General features: G+C 37.8%; 1 pseudogene; it reads left to right on the forward strand.

Moving 5' to 3' along the window:
* Positions 1 to 8310: 8310 nt before the first annotated feature.
* Positions 8311 to 8911, forward strand: LOC140514070 (phosphoglycerate mutase 1-like; annotated as a pseudogene).
* The last annotated feature ends 1303 nt before the right edge of the window (positions 8912 to 10214 follow it).

The raw sequence follows: 10214 nt of genomic DNA on the forward strand, positions 1-10214 counted from the left end.
GTTTCTTGTTTTCTATCTGAGAAAATGTTCCTTTATGCTTTAAACTTGGACTTGAGAAAAGATTTACTTTTAAATCAGTTTCCCAATCAATAAAATACAATAAATATTCACATCCCCTGCTTACCAATCTCTCAGACCCATCATAATAATAAATTAATTGATTATTGTTCCTTTTATGTCTAATATAAACCCAAATTTATGTCTGCCAAGTCCCTTACAACAAAAATTAAGTTCAATGCTTTTTCTCAACTGAGCAAGGGGCAGGTGGGGGGGCATACTGTATAGAGATGTGGACTTGGATTTACATTTCTGTTTCATACACAAACTGTGTGGTCCTGGGCAATTTACTTACCCTCTCTGAACCTCAGTTTCCTCATTTGTAAAATTTGTGAAGTGAAGAGGTTAGACTTGATGGTTTCTAGTCTATTTGAACTCTAAATAAAAAATGAGAAATGTTTGCTTTTGAGAAGTGCTCATCTCTCCACTTAGGGAGTGGCTTCTCCTATTGTCCTATATGTGTGGAAGATGTGAAAGGAACTTAGTGTTCCTGTATTAGGTGGCTCCTTCTTTGGTCTTTACATTCTCTCTGTTTTGGGCCTTGATGCTCAAGTAGCTTCCAGCGCATGAACACAACTGAGCAAGCCATTGAAGAGTTGTTCCTAGCTGAGCAAGGACCATGTAGGGCTGTCTTGGAGCTGTTTCTTCAGCACCCACAATATAAATGACTGCTTTGTTTCAGAATACCAAATCCTTCCCTGAGACCCATTTCCATAGGCCTTCATTTTTTCCCCTAGGATTTTCTGCCATTGATCTCAAAGATTCCTTGGTGAACCCACACTAATGAGAAATCTACTTAAGGTAGGCTTTGAGGTGAATTTTAAAAGATACTAGGTAAGGGCAGAAGAAGAGATAAAGTGTGAATGAAGATAGTAAGTGTAAAGACATTGTTGGGAATTGAAGTGTCCTGTGAAAAGAACTGTAAATATTCCAGTATAAACTAGGTTTTAAAATGTATGTAGATGAATAAGATTCCTAACCTTCCAAGGTCTTACATACTTCTTTCCAGACCAGGCTGCTTCTTTGACTCACCTGGACTGTTTTCTATAATGCATAAAAAGCTCTTCACACTGGGAGCTTACTTCATCCCTGGACATCTCTAGAAGTCCTCTTGGAATTTGTATTTTAAAGATGATGCCTATGCTAGCCATGTCTTTATTTCTCTGTAGGTTGTACTCCTAACTGCACCTTCTCTAAAATGCTCCCCACTGTTGGGTATCTTAATTCCATTTTCCACCTTTTCAGCTTCAATTTATGTGTTTCTTTCCTCCCTTAGAATTTAACCTTCTTGAAGGTGGGATGTTTCTCTTTGTATTCTCATCACTTTACATGGTAGCAAGCACGTAGTAAGCCCAACACAGAGTAAGTGCTTCATAAAACTTCTGTAACTTCTGCTTGAGCATCTAGCTGGAGCATTTCATTTCCTCTTCCCCATTTGTTAATAACCTATAGAAGAGAAGTTTTTAAATATATGTTCTTCAAATGAAAATTTCACACTAAGGAAATTTCTGAATATCATCTCAGAAACAGGCAAAAGTCAGGTTAAAATGAAACCTCTTTATCAATTTGGGCTGATAATTGGCAACCTATAGTGTGTATATCCAAGATGAAATAATGACAGTGCCTGGAGATCTGGCCACCATTGCACTGACCCCTCCTTAGGAGAGTCAGAAAGGTTACCCCCATGTTTGTTCTTGAATATTGTCCATTCCCATCTCTAATTGTATAAGAAACCCTAGTTAGAATGGGATCAACAATCACTGCCATTTTCCCCACTTAATAGTATTTTTTCCCAGTTACTTGCAAAGAGAGTTGTAAACATTCACTTTTATAAAATTTTTTGTTCCAATTTTTTTCTGCCTCCCTCTCTCCCTTCCCCACTCCCCAAGATGACAAGCAACCTGATATAGACTATATATGTACAAGTATATTAAACATATTTCCACATTAGTGATGCTTTGAAAAAAGAATCAGAACAAAAAGGAAAAACCATGAGAAAGAAAAAAAAACAACATAAAAGAGAAAATAATATCCTTTGATCTGTCTTTGGACTTCATAGGTCTTTCTCTGAATGTGGATAGCATTTTCCATTGTGAGTCTTTTGGAATTGTCTTAGATCATTGTATTGCTTGGAAGAGCTTCGTCTATCAAAGCTGGTCATTGCACAATGTCTGCATACACTGCATACAATATTACGGCATACAATGTTCTCCTGGTTCTGCTTACTTCATTAAACATCAGTTCATGTAAGACTTTCCAGGATTTTCTGAAATCTTCCTGCTCATCATTTCTAATAACACAATAGTATTCCATAACATTCATATACCACAACTTGTTCAGCTATTGATGGGCATCCCTTCAATTTCCAAGTCTTTGCCACCTCCCCCCCCTAAAAAACCCCAAAACCTGCTCTAAATATTTTTGTATTTGTGTGTCATTTTCCCTTTTTGACATTCTCTTTGGGATACAGACCTAGTACTGGTACTGCTGGATCAAAGGTATGCATAGTTTCGTAGGTCTTTGGACATAGTTCCCAACCCTTCTCCAGAATGGCTGGATCAGTTCACAACTCCATCAACAATGCATTTGTGTCCCAATTTTCCCACATCTCCAATATTTATCATTTTCCTATTTTGTCCTATTAGCTAATCTGATAAGTTTGAGGTGGTATCTCAGATTTGTTTCAATTTTCATTTCTGTAATGAATAGTGATTTAAAGCATTTTTTCATATGATTAAACATGATTTTAATTTCTTCATGTGAAAACTGCCTGTTCATATCTTCTGATTTATCAGTTGGGGAATCATTTGTAGTCCTATAAATTTAGCTCACTTCTCTATGTATTTTAGAATGAGTCCTTTTTAGAGACATTAAGTAGAAAAATTATTTCTCAGCTTTCTGATTTTTTTCTAATGTTAATTACATTGGCTTTGTTTGTACAAAACATTTTTAATGTAATGTAATCAAAATTATTCATTTTGTATTTCATAATGTTCTCCATTTCTTGTTTTGTAATAAATTCTTCAATTCTCCACAGATTTGACAGGTAAACTATTTTTTGTTATTCTAATTTACTTATGGTATCATTGTTTATGTTTAAATCACGTACCTGTTTTGACCATATCTTGATATATGTAATATATTGGTTTGTGTGTAGCTTCTGCTAAGCTATTTTTCAGCTTTCCTAGCAGTTTTGGTCAAATAGTGAGTTCTTATCCTAGAAGCTGTACTCTTTGTGTTTATCAAACAGTAGATTACTATATTCATTGACTACTGTGGCTTGTGTGTCTAACCTATTCATTTGTATTTCTTTTCATTAAATCCATGATATTTTTGATCTTTTGCTCTTCCAGATGAATTTTGCTATTTTTTTCTAGTTCTTTAAAATAAATTTTTGGTAGTTTGATTGGTATGGCACTTAACATATTAATTTAGACAGAAATGACATTTTTATTACATTAGCTCAGTCAACCCATGAGAAATTTATATTTTTCCAATTGTTTAGATGTGATTTTGTGTGACAAATGTTTTGTAATTGTCTTCATACATTTCTTGGATTTGTCTTGGCAGACAGATTCCCAAATACTTTATATGTCTCCAATAACTTTAAATGAAATTTCTCTTTTTATCTCTGGCTATTGGGCTTTCTTAGGAATATAGAGAAATGCCAATGATTTATGTGGGTTTATTTTACACTCTACAACTTTGTTAAGTAGTTAATTATCTTAAGTAGTTTTTTTAAAATTGATTCTCTAGGATCCTCTAAGTATACCATAATATCATCTGCAAAAAGTGATAGCTTTGTTTTCTAATTGCCTATTCTAATTCCTTCATTTTATTTTTCTTCTCTTATTGCTAAGCTAACATTTCTAGTACAATATTGAATAACAGTGGTGATAATGGACATCCTTGTTTCACTCCTGATATTGTTGTGAATATTTCTAGTGTTTTCAATTTGGGATCTCTTTTGGCAGGGATTGATGTATTGATGTTTCCCTCCAGTTCTAGGATATCAGGGCAGTTTTCCTTGATAATTTCTTGAAATGTACTGTCCAGGCTCTTTTTTTTTATCATGGCTTTCAGGTAGTCCAATAATTCTTAAATTACCTGTCCTACATTTCTAGGTCAGTTGTTTGTCTAATGAGATATTTTACATTTTCTTCTATTTTAAAAAATTCTTTTGATTTTGTTTGATCAATTCTTGATGTCTCATAGAGTCATTAGCTTCCACTTGCCCAATTCTAATTTTTAAGAAATTATTTTCTTCAATTAGATGGTACAAACTTCCTTTTCCATGTGGAAAATTCTAGTTTTTAAGAAGTTGTTTTCTGCAGTGGATTTTTTCCATTTGTCAAATTGTATTTTTTAATTAATTGTTTTCTTCAGTCAATTTTTTGCCCTTTTTTGAAGCTATTGACTCATTCTTGCACACCTCTCATTTCTCTTCCCAATTTTTCTTCTGCCTCTCTTATTTGACCTTTAAAATCCTTCTTGAGCTCTTCCAGGGGGAGTTTTTGGATGTGAGACCAATTCATGTTCCCCTTTGAGGTTTCAGATATAAGTATATTAACAATACTGTTGGGGGGGCAGAGCCAAGAAGGCAGAGTAACAACATGGACTTTCTAGAGAGCTCTCACCAAGTTCAGCCAAATACCTGTAAGAAATGACTCTAAACAAATTCTGGAGCTTCAGAACTCACAGAATGATGGAGTGAAACAAGTCTCCAAACACAAGACAGCCTGGAAGATTGCCAGGAAGTGTCTATCCAGCCATGGTGGGAGCAGAGTGCAGTCCAGAGTAGACTTGAGCAGGCCTTGGGGAGATTGGATCTCTCACACCTGTGGTGGTTTCCAGACTTCATGACTCCAAACGCTGAGGATAAATTGGAAGGTCAGTGGGAAAAGCCTGTGGGAGCAGTGAAGGAGAGTGGAGTGCTCTGGCCTCAGCCCCAAGGTGACAGAAGGAGGAGGGGATAGAAGAACCCGCAGCATCAATAGGAGCTGTTTCTGTAGCTCTTGGTTCACAGATTGTGGAGGGATGGAGTGGCTGACTATATATCCTCCACCCCCACTGGAAGCAGAGAACTACCTTGACAAAGAACTCAAAAGTCAAGTAAATGGCTGAGAAAATGAGCAAAAACCAGAAAACAAATCTGACTATAGAATCTTATTTTGGTGACAAGGAAGATCAAAGCATGCAAGTAGAAGAAAACAAAGTCAACATTCCTCCATCCAAAACCTCCAAGAAAAATATGAATTGGTTTCAGGCACTAGAAGAGCTCAGAAAGTATCCTGAAAATCAAATATGAGAGGTAGAGCAAAAATTGGAAGAAAAATGAGAGTGATGCAAGAAAATCACAAAACCGAGTCAACTGCTTGCTAAAGGAGACTGCAAAAAATGCTGAAGAAAATAACACTTTAAAAATAGACTAACACACATGGCAAAAGAAATTCAGAAAGTCAATGAGGAGCAGAATGCCCTGAAAAGCAGAACTGGGCAGATAGAAAAGAAGATCCAAAATCTCACTGAAGAAGACAATTTCTTAAAAGATCAGAATGGAGCAGATGGAAGCTAATGACTTTAAGAAAAATCAATAAATTATAAAACAAAACCAAAGGAATGAAAAAATATCAGACAATGTGAAATATCTCATTGGAAAAGCAACTGACCTGGAAAATAGATCCAGAAGAGACAGTTTAAAAATTATGGTGTCACCTGAAGGCCGTGATCAAAAACGAGCCTAGATGTCATCTTTCATGAAATTATCAAGGAATACTGCCCTGATATTCTAGACACAGGGGGAAAAATGTTGAAAGAATCCACAAATCCCAAAGGAGATCCAAAAAGAAACACTCCTAGGAATATTGAGGCCAAATTTCAAAGTTCCCAAGTGAAGGAGAAAATATTGCAAGCAACCAGAAAGAAACGATTCGAGTATGATGGAAATACAATCAGGTTACCACAAGATCTAGCAGCTTCTACATTAAGGGATCGAAGGGCTTGGAATATGATATTCAAGAAGTCAAAGGAGTTTGGATTAAAACCAAGAATCACCTACCCAGCAAAGCTCAGTACAGTACTTCAGGAGAAAAAAATGGTCATTCAATGAAATAGAGGACTTTCAAGCATTCTTGAGGAAAAGACTAGAGCTAAATAGAAAGTGTGACTTTCAAACACAAGAATCAAGAGAAGCATGAAAAAATAAACAGGAAAGAGAAATAGTGAGGGACTTACTAAAGTTGAATTGTTTGCATTCCTATATGGAAAGATAATATTTGTATCTCTTGATACTTTTCTAGGTACTTGGGTAATAGGAAGGATTATATACATATAGACAGAGGGCACAGGTTGCATTGAATAGGAAGAGATGATATCTAAAAAATAAAATTAAGGTGTGAGAGAGGAATATATTGAGAGGAGAAAGGGAGAAATGGAATAGGGCAAATTATCTCTCATAAAAGAGGCAAGAAAAAGCTTTTTCAATGGAGTGGAAAGGGAATAAGTGAGAGTGGAAAAGTTAAGCTTACTCTCATCTCATTTGGCTTAAGGAGGGAACAACATGGACACTCAATTTGGTATGAAATTCTATCTTACAGTACAGGAAAGTAGGGGAAAGGGCATAAGTCAGGTGTGGGGGTGATGATAGAAGGGAGGTCAAAGGGGAGGAGGGGGTAATTAGAAGCAAACACTTTTGGGGAGGGACAAGGTCAAAAGAGAGAATAGAATAAATGGGGGCAGGATAGGATGGAGGGAAATATAGTCAGTCTTTCACAACATGACTTTTATGGAAATCTTTTGCATAACCACATATGTATAATATATATTGAATTGCTTGCCTTCTCATTGAGGATGGGTAGGGAGGGAAGAAGAGAGAGAAGTTGGAACTCAAAGTTTTAAAAACGAATGTTAAAAATTGTTTTTATATGCAACTGGGAAATAAGAAATATAGGCAATGGGGTATAGAAATCTATCTTGTCCTACAAGAAAATAGAGGAGATGGGGATATAGGGAAGGAGGGATGTGACAGAAAGGAAGGCAGATTGGGGGAAGGGGTAATCAGAATGCAAAGTGTCTTGGGGTGGGGGGAAGGGAGAGATGGGGAGAAAATTTGGAACTCAAAATCTTGTGGAAATGAATGTTGAAAACTAAAAATAAATAAACAAAGTAAAAAATAAAACTATGTTGTCCTCTTCTGAGTTTTTGTTTTGATATTCTCTGTCAGGTTAGTAAATTTCTCCTTTTGTCAATGTTCATTTTTACTTCTTGCTCATTTTTTTTTTGGCCTATTTCATGGCTTTTAAAGTTGAGCTCCCCTGCTAGAACACAGAAGGCACTTTTCTAAGCTTCCTGTGATGATGACCACAGGTCTGGTCACTGGCTCTGTGCACTGGTGCTTTAGGTGCTGGCAGCTGAAGACTGGAGGCATCTGGTTGCTTCCATGGTGCTGAACTGGGATCTTAGTTGTGGTGCCTGGGGTGTGCTGATGACAGGTGGAGTTTCACTGAATTTCCCTGGGGCTACTCTGTAGCACGTGGAGGTCCAGCCCCTGAAGACAGCCTGTTTGCCTTGAGCTGTAGGGAAGCGTGCCGAGGTCCAGTCCCTGGAGGATGCCTGCCCACCTGGAGCTGCACTAAAGCATGTAGTGATTCTTGGAGCTGAAGTCTTCCAGTTCCTCTAGCTATGCTAAGGCACATGATAGAGGGAGTCTTGCTACTGGCTTTGGTTGACCCTTCACCATTGGGCTCAGGTTTGCTGATTTGGGGCTTGCTGCTGGCTTGTTGGAATGCTTCCTGTTTGGAATATACTTCCTGAGTGAGATGTACATATTTTACAAATCCTTCAAGTGTCCTGGACTAAAAGACCACTCCACCCCATCCTTCTACTGCCTTCACTGCTCGCAAGATTTGTTGAGGGATATTATTTTATGATTACTTGGAGATAAATATGGGAGAAAGACAGCAATTTACTGCTACTGTTTAATCCACTATCTTGGCTCCTGGAAGTCCAATCACAGTCATTTTTATCCCTGTCTTCTTCCTGTGTTATCACCTCTCCATTATCCACAGCTTCTCTGCCCCTTTCCATGGTTCTCAAACAGATCACTCAAATTGTCATTTTTCTATCTGGCTTGTATAGCCTCAGGATCTCAATTTTTATATGGACTGAAGTGTAAAAAATCCTTGCCCTCCTTAAGTCAGCCAAGATAAAGGGTGAGTTTTTGAAAGGAATTTTGCAAACTGAATTTGATACCTCTTTACCTCAGTCCAGAAGAGGGCAATTTCTATCCTTTGGGCAGTGCTAAATGCCATTGATCACATATGTTCAGAGGACTTGGTGTCTGAATGAGTGTTGTTATGAGCGTCTAACAGACCTCAGCAAAACAGAGATGACTGTTAAACATGGTGTGCCTCAGGTGAAGATCTGAGGATGCTTCTAGTACATGCCACACCCTTCAATAGAGGCTGATCTACTTCCTCTACAGTCATATCAGTAAAGACTATCACTAAATCAATCTTATAGTTGCTCTCCCATGAAAGCCTAAAAGAAAACATTGCCTGGATTCTACCCTTCTGGAGTAAGGAAAAAGTCCCTCAGCTCAAGGGAAAAAGAATGTCCTGACTGTAGCTCATGGCAGTAGCCTTTGTGGAATTTTCCAACATCTTTAGGGTCTGTATGAAGAGCCCTCATGGAGCTGAATCTGTCCACTGGCATTCCTATTGTATGCAAATTAGATAAGAATCTGAAACCTATCAAACCTGTGGAGAAACTGTGTGCAAAGTTTTGTAAACTGTGGAAGCCCAAGAAAAGATCAAGAAGCAAAACTAGACTACCACAACAAGAAAGAAGTAACTGACTCCTTCCCCTTCCCCTCACTCTACTACATCTCGTTGTTTACCTGTTCCTCACACTGTCCATCTCGCTAGGGATCACAACATATAACTGGAAGTGTGGAACTGATAGCTTATATTCTCATTTCTTAAATGTTTCAGATCAATTCATGTCTTTCCTGTGACCTCTCCATTCAACCACATTAGCCAAAATGCCTCCTGCTTGTTTTGGCCCAGGAAGGGCCAGGTTAGAGTCTAGAGATGAGGACATGGTAAGACTTCTCATGACTGCCCACATATAATTGTGCTGAGTCAAAAGAAGAAATTTTTCTAGTTAACCTTGTGAACCAGTCTTACCAGCAGGGCATCTCTTCCAGTGATTGTACTTATTTCAATAACAAAAGAAACAGAATTTAACCTGGTGGATAATGTTTTTTATGTTCTAATTTTATTTACTTTAGTCAACATTCATTCCTACAATATTTTGAATTTCAAATTTTCTCCCCATCTCTCTCCTCCCCTCCACCATGAGACTTCTTGCATTCTGATTATCCTTTTCCCCAGTCTGACCTAGCCTCTATCACCCCACCCTTCCTCTTATCCAGCTCCTCCTCACTTTCTAGTAGGGCAAGACAGATTTCTGTACCCCATTGCCTGTACATCTTGTTTCCCAGTTGCATATAAAAACAATTTTTAAGCATTTGTTTTTAAAACTCTGGGCTCCAAATTCACTCCCTTCTTGTCTCCATATTCACTCTCATTGAGAAGACATGCAATTAAACACAGGTTATACATAGGTTGTTGTGCAAAACACTTCCATAACAGTTATATTGTGAAAGACTATATTTCCCTCCATTTTATCCTGCCCCCATTTATTCTATCCTCTCCTTTGACCCTGTTCCTTTTCAAAAGTCTTGCTTCTGACTACCCCCTCCCTCAATCTGTTCTCCCTTCTATCATCCCCACTCTTATCCCTTTCCCTCTACTTTCCTGTAGGGTAAGATACCCAATTGAGTGTGTATGTTACTTCACCTTAAGCCAAATCTGAGGAGAGCAATTCATTCATTCCCTTACCTTCCCCCCTTTCCCCTCCATTGTAAAGTCTTCTTGCCTCTTTTATGAGAGAGAATGTGTTGTATTTCTCCCTTTCTCCTCCAAATTTTTTTTTATTTTTTAGATAATATCCCTTAATATTCAACTCCCCTTGTGCCCTCTGTCTCTGTCTTTGTCTGTCTCTGTCTCTCTGTCTCTGCTTTGTCTCTCTGTGTCTCTGTGTGTCTGTCTTTCTCTCTGTCTGTCTGTCTCTGTCTCTCTGTCTCTCTCTCTATA

The sequence above is a fragment of the Notamacropus eugenii genome, chromosome 7, assembly GCF_028372415.1.
Source record: "Notamacropus eugenii isolate mMacEug1 chromosome 7, mMacEug1.pri_v2, whole genome shotgun sequence".
NCBI classification, from domain to species: domain Eukaryota; kingdom Metazoa; phylum Chordata; class Mammalia; order Diprotodontia; family Macropodidae; genus Notamacropus; species Notamacropus eugenii.